Source organism: Borostomias antarcticus (genome assembly GCF_949987555.1).
Source record: "Borostomias antarcticus genome assembly, chromosome: 1".
In the NCBI taxonomy this organism is placed as follows: Eukaryota; Metazoa; Chordata; class Actinopteri; order Stomiiformes; family Stomiidae; genus Borostomias; species Borostomias antarcticus.
This window is the reverse complement of record NC_140234.1, coordinates 23,734,321-23,746,422: the sequence shown is the minus strand read 5'-3', so window position 1 is coordinate 23,746,422 and position 12,102 is coordinate 23,734,321.

The following is a 12,102-nucleotide window of genomic DNA, read 5'->3' as shown; positions in this document are numbered from 1 at the left end:
TAGGAAACCTTTCCACAATATATCATATGACAGGTTACAAAGGAAACGTTTGCAATGTGGAAGAGACGAGCTGTTCGGGTGGAGGGGGTCTACTGGGGGTGAAAACATGTGCCATTTTGAATTCCACACACAGAACAGTAATAAGACGTTTTTATTAGCGTATTATATTTTGTGTTTGGTGTGTGCGTAGAATAGACTAGAAGGGGACACGGAGGCAAACGGCACCAGCGACGGTGCTGGCGTTGAAGTACCACCACTGCCGTTGTGTGACGTGGCTGCGAAATATAATCTGTGATCTGATATTTTTGTGCAATGTAAAACTCGTGAGTCGTGAAACAGGCGATTTGACTGTGGTCTGTGTGGGGGGGGGGGGTTAGGGGGAGGGAGTGCGTCCAGGTAAATACGGAGCCACCATACGCTCTGATCCAACATCAATCTCTAATTTCTAGACGATGTAATGGCGCTCAGATATCTTCCAATACCAAACGTGCGATGTTTAGGGAGTCATGAAGCGAACGGAGAAAGTGCGCTGCCTAGCCTACTCTGCCTGCTCGCAGAGGAAGGCAGGCAGGATGGAAGAGAGGGCCTAGCAGCTCAGAGCATAGCAGACCGAACAGCGCCCCGACAGATCACACGCGTTCATGCGTCACCAAGCCTTTACAAACGCGCTTTCATTTTGTTAATGAACAGCAACGATTAACCACACACGCAGGCTTTGACCTCACACCGCACAAGATTATAACCGCGGAGTAATCTATTGCATTATTTAGGGACCGTGCGCTCACGTCTCTGTGGAGTCAGTGAATGTCGGAACAGAGACAGGCGAGCAGCTGGATCATGCTATTGGCAGCACCAACTGGGCCATAAAGTGCTGATCACTCTTCGTGTTTCTTTATCGCATCATCTGTAACACCTGCACTCACAGATGCCCAAACAGCTTTAAGGAATGACGTTTTATTTCCTCGCATAGAAGTGCATTGTTCTCTTCGCCTGTGCCAGTTCGGACAGTAGGCTAACCATACCTGGAAAAGGTTCCATCTCCAAATATAGGCTATGTCCATGGATGTATTAATAGAACTGTCACATTAACCATCACATTTCCTAGTGATTGGCATGACTGACCAGAACATGGCAATCTAAACTATCATTGTAACAGAATATTCTGTCATCATACCACAGAAGTGGCCAAGTTTGACCATGCCTGTCCTTATACTCACACATTTCCACATTTGAATTTAATTTGACTAAACCTCTACAAGGTTTGGTATTTAAAGGGAAGAGATACTTTTTATGATAGATAATTTAGTGACCGGTCAGTGGGGTCAGTCCCATTTGACCTCACATGTGACCTCTAAAACCAAACAGTGAGCAGACACCCTGAAAAGGAAACATGGATCTATAAAGTCACCATAACACATGTTCTAAATATACACTTCTCACATATAGCCTACACATTTAGACTTCAGTCATTCAGTCACTGGTGGATGTCAGGTCTTGTATGTGTCCATGTATCCCTGCTGTATGGCCCTTCCTTACGAATCCACCTTTGACACTGTCACCTTAATGGCATGGACACGCCCCGTCTCCTCCAAACACACTCCCAACCCATGAAGTGACTCTGTAGGAAGAAAAATGTGAGTAGCCAATCTCATAGCTGTGGCAGTTTCTATTTCTGTAGCCTGACACAATGCCGTTACCAACAGGACTATGCCTTAAATCTCAATCAGCTCTTCAGAAGAGAATCGGGTAGTTATCAGTGTCCGACCAACAGGCAGGGACGTTTCGGAGCGGAACACTGAGGAACATGTTTTCTGCGGATATGTGCAAGATGAGTGCATGTTAAATGTATGGTGATCCATGCAGTGTGTGAGCGGGGTGGGCGGATGCAGCAGAAAGCCCTCTACTCACAGGCAGGCGCCAGGCTCTGTTGTTCATGAGGAGGCCAGAGAGAGAGAGAGGGAGGGAGGAGGGAGAAGGAAGGGAGGGCGGCTATTTTCCCGCGGCCCAGTGGAAGAAGAAACTAGGCCGCCCCTTATTGGTATGTCTGGCCTCCCCCCCTCCCACCTGCGGCATCATGTATGACTCTGGAGCCTCATTGGCTCAGGGAATATGCAGTGGGAGGGGCCCCAACTAATGAATAACCAAGTCTGACATGAAGAGGAAACAGGTACTAACCTTCACCGTCTGCTCAACACCTGTTAGCCAGAGTCATTTAATTAGGTGGGTTAGCTTGCAAAAGCTAGCCCAACTTGTGATATTCCCACTATTTCTTTCTTTCTTTCTTTCTTTCTTTCTTTCTTTCTTTCTTTCTTTCTTTCTTTCTTTCTTTCTGATTATTATTAGGTGGGCTAGCTTGTAGAAGCTAGCTCAATTATTAGGTTGTGATATTCCCACTATTTCTTTATTATAGGCCTAGTTCTCCCCAATTTTTAGGCCCTTCTTCATACTTTGTGCTAGAAACTTCATTCAAACTTTAAAATGTTCATGGTGTTTCCCAGATCTATTCAGATTTTTGATATTTGTTTTCATACTTTTTTTGTAATTTAGCCTAACTTTTAATAGTAATTTTTGTTCCACTGAAACTGCTGGTGGAATGTTCAGTAACTTTAGGTTTTTGGCGTGAGATGAGTAAATTGCTTGTAAGAGTGGTGGCAGCTATTGCTTTGAAAATATTCACATATTTTGTAAACTGCTGGCACTCCTACAGTTTAAACAGCTCATACACATATTACACAGTGAAATGTTCACACAATTGTGCTGATTCGTACAATGTAAATATCTAAGCTGTGTGACTTATAGTTTTCGAGGTATTACGATTTGTTCGACAGCTATGCTCCCTAGGGATGCACCGATTGCAAAATTCTGGGCCGATGCTGATGTTTAAAATAACAATCCGGCCGATGGCCGATGTTTATTTTATTTTATTTTTATTCCCCCTTTTGTGCCAGGGAAACAAAGAAATGAAGTGTTTGGTTCCAAAACACCAATTTTTATTTCACTTTAATTTGAAAGCAAACTACACGTGCATTTGTAGCGTTATGTCACAGATCTTCTCCGAATCTGCAGCTGGGTAGGCTACGTTTTGCAACAAAAAAAGCCGTAATTGTTGCGACATAACATCGGCCACTACCATCGGTGAATGTCATTTTATTTGCCGATGGGCCGATGGCAGTCAACAAGGCCAACATCGGCCGATGCATCGGTGCATCCCTAATGCTCCCCATTCAAATGAATGGCTCTCCACTCTAACTTTTCTGCTGCTAATCTTGAATTCATACCCTTTTTCTAACTTGTCGCCATGCGCCTTTTTCTAAGCGACACTGACATATTATACATGAGAATGTTCAGCATGTATCCAGGATTCTAAGCTGTAACATTTATACTTTTTGAGAGAGAGCTGTCTGAAGCCAGCATGCATTCCCATTGAAGGTACAGTAGCATCATGCCACAGACCACACAACTCAGCCTGTGAGTTGGCTAGAGACACACAGTCTTCACCGGTGAGGGCAAGTGGGTGTCCCGGGGAGGGGTACACTGTCCACGACCTGCTATGACATGAGGGGGTGGAGTCTCGCCATCATGCCACTAACCACGTCACGGACCCCTCAACTCAGCCCCTGAGTGGGCTAGAGACACACGGTCTTCGCCATCATGCCACTAACCACGTCACGGACCCCTCAACTCAGCCCCTGAGTGGGCTAGAGACACACGGTCTTCGCCGGTGGGTGCATGGAGATTGCCTGGTCCGTAGTAGTTCTAGCAGTAGCTGTTACATACAGCTGCGGCAGCTAGCCCACCTCACATTTTCTCCAGGAAATGTACTTTCTAGTTCTTTATCCATGTCATATGGGCTATGGTATTCCCATGTCTGGTGTGTAGATGGATAGTTCATTTAGGGTTCAGTTAATTTGGTTACATTCATCAGATGCCACTGTAAGAAGATTTGTGTTGCATGTTCAGATGGCAAAATTGTCAAATAAAAGAAACATTACAGTTGAATAGCAATATTATTACACAAGCATTGCTGTGTAATAGGAAGTTTATAGATTTTTTTTCTCCACTAAACTTTTATTAGATTATCTATTGCAATAAACACATAAATGTATCTCAAATATTGTGAGGAGAGTGTGTGAGAACAGTCGATGCATTGGAACTAACTAAATGACTCAGGCCTAACTACTCAGGCCTACTAGACAAAGACAGGGCCTACAGCCAACTAGGCCTCTCAACCCAGCCAACCTCATCCTGGCTCCACCTGGTGGTCAGATCAGGACCTGACCTCTGCTTGCCAAGGCCCGATGCCCACTGCTGTACTTCCCCTGGGCTTGAAATCAGAGAAACATCATGCCAATGGGATAGAATTGGTAAAGTAGAGAGAAGATTCATGTAACCAAGACAACAGCGATCTGAATGAGTCCATACAACTGCATGCGATGCTTAAGAGATGTGGGCTTCAGTTATTGCACTTTGTAAATGTCCTGGACAAAAAAGACAAAAGCCAAAGGGTGGAGACACTTATAGTGACTACTGAACCATAATGATATAAAATAGGTCAAATAAAAAAAAGAAATGTACCATCACCCCTTCAGTTAGAAATCTCCGAGTTCCTCAATTGCGATTGCCTGCTTCTGCCACCAGGGGGCAGTCCAACACATGATATAGAGGCGGAGGTCCAGTCTGTATCTCTTGCATGCTGCATGGTCTGGTGGTTATTTGATGTGGTACTGTAGGTCTTTTATACTAGAGTAATTCCAAGTTCATTCAAATTACTGAACATTCTTAAGAAATATTTATAACTTTCTTTCAAAGGGTCAGATTGGAATGATATCATTAAACAGTATATGTGTATTTTATATGTGCATTGTATGTACATTGCATATACATATTGGGTAACTCTGTTTTACAACACCCTTATTATAGTGTAATTACACAGGTGAATACAGTGTAACACGTGTACTCTTTCAAGTGTAACTCTTTTAAACTGTATAAGTGGATAGTTACAGTGTACTTAAAATTTTGGAATTACACACTGGGATTATATATGATAGAGAATTCAGTTAATGTAGACTAAGTGATACCAAAAACATTAAGGCATGATTTCTGATATCAATCATACCTTGGAATGGTCTCTCAAAACTTCACAATGTGTGGTCGGAACTAGCAAAGATATTTACAGTACAGTGTATTACAACAGTTGATACACCATACTTACCAATAATTACACGGTAATAAGGACTCGTCTGAGGGCGACCTAGGGAGAGGGCCAGTGAATGTTGAAAAACTAAAGAGCTGAAAACAATGCATCTGTTTACCATCTTGTTTGAGTGTCTGTGACAACACATCATTATGGACTCCAGAACTTTGTGTGTGAGAGTGTATGAGTGTGTGTGTGTGTGTGTGTGTGTGTGTGTGTGTGTGTGTGTGTGTGTGTGTGTGTGTGTGAGTGCCTGCGTGTAAGAACATGCACATGTATAATTGTGTGTGTGTGTGAGAGAGTGTGTGTGGGAGAAAGAAAGAGTGAGGGAGAGAGAATGAGAGTTCCGGGCTGGGTCGGACTGGGCTGGGCTGGGCTGGGCTGGGCTGGGCTGGACTGAGCTGGGCTGGGCTGGGCTGGGCTGGGCTGGGCTGGGGTGGGGTGGGCTGGACTGGGCTGGACTGAGCTGGGCTGGGCTGGACTGGGCTGGGCTGGGCTGGGCTGGGCTGGGCTGGGCTGGGCTGGGCTGGGCTGGGCTGGGGTGGGGTGGGCTGGACTGGATCGGGTCGGGTCAGGTCAGGGTGGGGGGTTTTGGAGTTGATGAGGTTTTCGTCGTCTCTCTGTCACTCTCACACAAAGGAGCGGGCTTCCGGAGGCCTGCGCTCTCCTCCTCTCCCGGAACCCAGCGTGTGGAAGAGTCTTCCTGTTGTTTTAGATTCCGCTCCGCTCCCCCGTCGCTTCCCCCTCAACCTTTCACCTCCCCGATCCCAGCTGTCAGCTGTCCTGGCCTGTGACAGCTCTCTCTCTCTCTCTCTCTCTCTCTCTCTCTCTCTCTCTCTCTCTCTCTAACTCTCTCTCTCTCAATCTCTCTCTCTCAATCTCTCTCTCTCTCTCAATCTCTCTCTCTCTCTCTCTCTCTCTCTCTCAATCTCTCCCTTTCTCTCTCTCTCCCTCTGTTTCTCTCTCTCTTTGTGCTCTCTTTCTTTCACTCTTTCACTCTCTCTTTCTCTCTTCTCTCTCTCTTTCTCACATTTTCTGCCCCCCCCCTCTCTCTCTCTTACTCTCTCTGTTCTATAAATCATATTTCTTTAGTCGTCTCCAGATATAACCTGGATTTATAAAGGTAGCTAATCTGATAATCTGAGATTTGGTAACTCTTTCCCACGTCCTCGCGCGTGTTCCACACACAGAAACCCTGAGAGGTTGTGAGTGAGAGAAACACATGGAGAGAGAGAGAGAGAGAGAGAGGGAGAGAGAGAGAGAGAGAGAGAGAGAGAGCCTGCTGACAGAGCCTTGGTAATGGCCCCTCAGTCCACTCATTCCTGCAGATCCCAGTGGACACAGCAGCACGCACATCTGATAGATGAGACCCAACACTCAGCCGGTCAGTCAGCCAGTCAGTCAACCAGTCAGTCAGTCAGTCAGTCAGTCAGTCAGTCAGTCAGTCAGTCAGTCAGTCAACCGGTCAGTCAGCCAGTCAACCAGTCAACCGGTCAGTCAGTCAGTCAGTCAGTCAGTCAGTCAGTCAACCGGTCAGTCAGCCAGTCAACCAGTCAGTCAGTCAGTCAGTCAGTCAGTCAGTCAGTCAACCGGTCAGTCAGCCAGTCAACCAGTCAGTCAGTCAGTCGGTCAGCCAGTCAGTCAGTCGGTCAGCCGGTCAGTCAGTCAGTCAGTCGGTCAGTCGGTCAGCCAGTCAGTCAGTCAGTCAACCGGTCAGTCAGCCAGTCAACCAGTCAGTCAGTCAGTCGGTCAGCCAGTCAGTCAGTCGGTCAGCCGGTCAGTCAGTCAGTCGGTCAGTCGGTCAGCCAGTCAGTCAGTCAGTCAGTCAGTCAGTCAACCAGTCAACCGGTCAGTCGGTCAGTCAGTCAGACAGTCAGTCAGTCAGTCAGTCCACTCCTCTGTAGTCTCCCCTCCTCCCTCCTCTCCTCCACATGCATCTGTCGCTCAGGAGAGAAGGCTGGGAAGAAGAATAGTGTGCCTTCACAGACACCGTAGAAACGTTCCTCTGCTAACCTCTGTCTGCTCTCTGGCTGGTCAGCTCTCTGTCTCAACAGGCTACTGTACACACACACACACACACACACACACACACACACACACACTGTACACACTATGAAAAAGAGTGCTACAGAATAATTTGTAACAACAGAGTAACCCTCTCCAAAAGGTTCCGCAAAACACGATTCCAGATAGAGTCATTTTCTGCGAAAACGGTTCCTTGCGGACCGTTAAAGGTTTCTACGTGGAGGCTTCTTCAATTGTTCTAACTAAAGGGTTCTACGGAGCACTCTTTTTGGAGTGTAGACACAAGAGGTCTCCACAAAGGGGAGGTACCAGCATCCTTTAGGCGGCCTCTGTTTGGAGGAGGTGACAGGAACTGTGTATGGAGGGAAGCTGTGAAGGAGTTTTGCTCTCTGTCATGCATCTATGATTGATTAGAAAATTCTGTTTTCTATTCATAAATAAACTATTGCAATAATGAAGCAGACACTGTTTTGTAGAATAAATGATTATTATATAGCTTAGTTTTGAAAACAGAGTTGGGTTGGAAATCATAACTACATTTTAATGTAAGCATTGAAGCAATTCGACTTCAACATCAGTTCAGTGGTTGTTTTGTGTGTAAGTGTTGTCATGGTTTATGTTTTGTGTGGAACCCAGGAAGAGAAGCTGATGTTTTGAATCAGCTAATGGGCATCCTAATGAAACCCTAAATCCTAAACCCTGTGTGACTGTCTCTCTTTCTCCAGACCAACACCACAGGGGGCAATAGAAGCATCCAAACCTCCTTAAAAGCAGCCGCCAGTATGACACAAACACTCTCCTCCACACACTCTCGTCCTCACACACTCTCTCCTCACACACTCTCTCCTCACACACTCCACACAAACACTCTCCTCCAAACACACTCTCCTCACACACTCTCTCCTCACACACTCTCTCCTCACACACTCAACACACACTCCACACAAACACTCTCCTCCACACACACTCTCCTCACACACTCAACACACACTCCACACAAACACTCTCATCCACACACACTCTCCTCACACACTCTCCTCACACAGACACACACGACTCATACACACTCTCCACACACACTCTCCTCACACACACTCTCCTCACACACTCTCCTCACACACACTCTCCTCCACACACACTCTCCTCCACACAGACACACACAATTCACACACTCTCCTCCTCTCTCACACACACTCTCCTCACACACACTCTTCTCACACACACTCTCCACACACACACTCTCCTCACACACACTCTTCTCCACACACACTCTCCACACACACACTCTCCTCACACACACTCTCCACACACACACTCTTCTCCACACACACTATCCACACAAACACTCTCCTCACACACTCTCCACATACACACTCTGCTCTCTCACACACACTCTCCTCACACACACTCTCCACACACACACTCTTCTCCACACACACTCTCCACACACACACTCTCCTCACACACACTCTCCACACACACTCTCTCCACACACAGTCCTCACACACACTCTCCTCAAACACTTTGTCCTCCTAGTACTCTCGTCACACTCTCCTATGTCGTCTACAACAGCTTATGCCTTCACCCAGTCTAACTCCTAGTCTGTGTGAACCATATACATGGTTAATAAACAGACCTTGAGTCTTGAGTCACACACACACACACACACACACATACACACACACATAAACACTCTCTCTCCTCACACACACTGTCCTCACACACACTCTCACCTTCACACTCTCACCACACACACACACACACACACACACACACACACACACACACACACACACACACACACACACACACACACACACACTCTCCTCACGTTGCTGCTATCCTGCAGACCAGACACAGGGAGAAGGACCAAAACATGAGAACATGTCTGATTCAAGTGTGTTTCTGGATGGATCCGGTCCCTCTAACCCCCCCCACCCCCCCCCCCCCACCCACACACACACACACACACACACACACTAAAATATCACCGGAGGCCATTCAAAAATGTCAGTTTAAATAGTCTTTTCTCTCCAACCTAAAGCTTGGTCCCCTGCTCACACCCCATACACACACACACACGCACACACACACACACACACACACTCGAGAACTGAATGAAAGAAAGAGGAAGTACTGGGGGTCTTTGAAAGCGCGTTTGGCCGAAGCCTCTTGTTGCAGGGAGAAAGGGAAGATGTGAATACCACGCTACCGGAGAGCAGCAGCCAACACAAAGTGGAGTGGAAGAGCCTTTCTCCTAGAGAGAGAGAGAGAGAGAGAGAGAGAGAGAGAGAGAGAGAGAGAGAGAGAGAGAGAGAGAGAGAGAGAGAGAGAGAGAGAGAGAGACGGCGGGCGGGGCCCTCAGGAGCCAGGGACCTGTGCCTAATGAGAAATTCCTGGGGATTTAAAGGGGCGCAGAGGTCTTCATTTTCTCACTGTGCCCACGGGTCCCCGGTACTGGGGGGAGCGGGCTCCCTTTCAGAAGGCTTTGGGGCCGGGAGGAGGAGGAGGGGGGGGGGCCCCATTCAGAGGCCCTGAGGGTCCCACTGGATTATGTATATGAGCCGAGTCCTCCGGGGCCCACAGCATGCCACCTCACTGGAGGAGCCCGCGTAGAGGAGCCATAGTGGGGCAGGAGGCCGAGAGGGGTGGGGGGGTGGTATGTTGGGGGGTTGCGGGGCAGTCCTAGTGGGAGCTAATTCTCTGAGTGTCTAATTAGAAGAATAAGCAGGGAGATGAGAGGTGCTTGATATGCAGCTGCCCTGCTGGAGTTGCCCATACAGCCGCGGCCGGGCGGGGCCCCTGGCTGGGAGGCCTCTACAGCTGGCCCCTTGGCTCGGGCCCCAAACCAGCGGGACTGGACGTTGTGCCGGGGCTTTGCTTTGGAACGACTCAGCGCCCGTCACAAACAAACCCCGCTGGGCCGATGACAGCCTCTGAGGCGCTTGGGACGCCGTCCTCCGTCACCACAGGAACCTGCTCCTCAGAGGCTGGGGTAGAGGCTGGGGCTGGGGGAGAGGCTGGGGGAGAGGCTGAGAATAAGGGAGATGCTGGGGATGGGGGAGAGGCTGGGAGAGAGGATAGGCCGTGGATGGGGGAGAGGCCGTGGATGGGGGAGAGGCTGGGGATAAGGGAGAGGCTGGGGAAGAGGCTGAGGGTGGGGGAGAGGAGAGGCCGGGGATGGGGGAGAAGCTGGGGATAAGGGAGATGCTGGGGATAAGGGAGATGCTGGGGATGGGGGAGAGGCTAGGGATGGGGCTGGGGGAGAGGCTGATGCTGGGGGAGAGGCTGGGGATGGGGCTGGGGGAGAGGCTGATGCTGGGGGAGAGGCTGGGGATGGGGGAGAGGCTGATGCTCCACACAAAACATCACCAAGACATTTTCCTAAAGATGAAAGCTATTCCTCGGCAATGTGGACTGAGTGAAAAAAGTCCTTGGATGGATTGAATGGTTCCTGGCAGAGCGGTATACCGGGGTACAGCCCCGGCCCCCCCCCAGCCTGGACCAGGGCTAGGGCCACGCCACAAAAGTGAACCCCTCTCCAGAAGGTTGGGTCTGGGGAGGCGCGCTGGCTGAACCCCCCTCTGAGAGGTCAGGCCTGGGGGGGGCGCGCTGGCTGAACCCCCCTCTGAGAGGTCAGGCCTGGGGGGGGCGCGCTGGCTGAACCCCCCTCTGAGAGGTCAGGCCTGGGGGGCTCCTCTCAACTGATCCGGTCCGGAGCAGCACTCTCTGTTGCGTGTTGAACCTCTGTAGTTTAAGTTGAATGAAGTTTAATGAAATTCACTGATACAGGACACACATCCTCTATATCAGTCTCAATATATATCACATCACGTACAATATACAAATACATTAAAACATATATATATATATATATATATATATACACACACACACATACATATACATACACACACACACACACACACACATACATACATACACACACATAATGTATATATATACTATATATATATATATATATATACACACACACACATATATACATACATACAAACACACATACAGTATACATACACAAGGGTCAGTACAGTACATCACACAACAGCCCTATAATTATACAAAAAGTCTTTAGTTGACCAGCGTTTATCTGGTCTTTTTTTTAAAGGCGTTAACGGATGGAGCCAGCACAGCCTCTTCCAGAAGCTCATTCCACGCTCCCACAGCCCCAAGTGTGAACAAATATTTCCTCTTTTCTGAGTGACACATATGTGGGAATAGTTTTAACGAGTTTCAGACAGATAGATAGATAGATAGATCAATCAATCAATCAATCAAAGCTTTATTTATATAGCGCATTTCATACCCAGAGGCAACACAATGCGCTTTACAGAGAACAAGGGAGGTGGGCAGACATCCCACCCCTACATATTCCAGAGGGAAGCAAAAAAACAGTAATCACCCGGGGGCCAGATAAGTGAGCTGTAAAAATTCTTCCCTGACCCCTCTCAACGAGGCGATCGAGCAAGCTCCTGGAGTATGTTTGTCTACCGGCTAAGAACATTTATAGAGCAATAAATAACATTAAATTACATTTTCAGAGTAAGAGAGGCTAATAACATCATAGGAGAGACATGGCAAACATTGGTGTATGTCTGTGTGTGCATAAATGTGCCTGGACCCAGATAGAGGCAGGGTCAGGGGTAGGATCGGGGTAGGAAAAGGATACGGACCCGGGTTAGGGTGAGGGGAAGGGGATCTGAGCCCAGGACTGGTGATAGTCCTGGGCTAGATAGATAGATAGATAGATAGATAGATAGATAGACAGACAGACAGACAGACAGACAGACAGACAGACAGACAGACAGACAGACAGACAGACAGACAGACAGACAGACAGACAGACAGACAGACAGACAGAC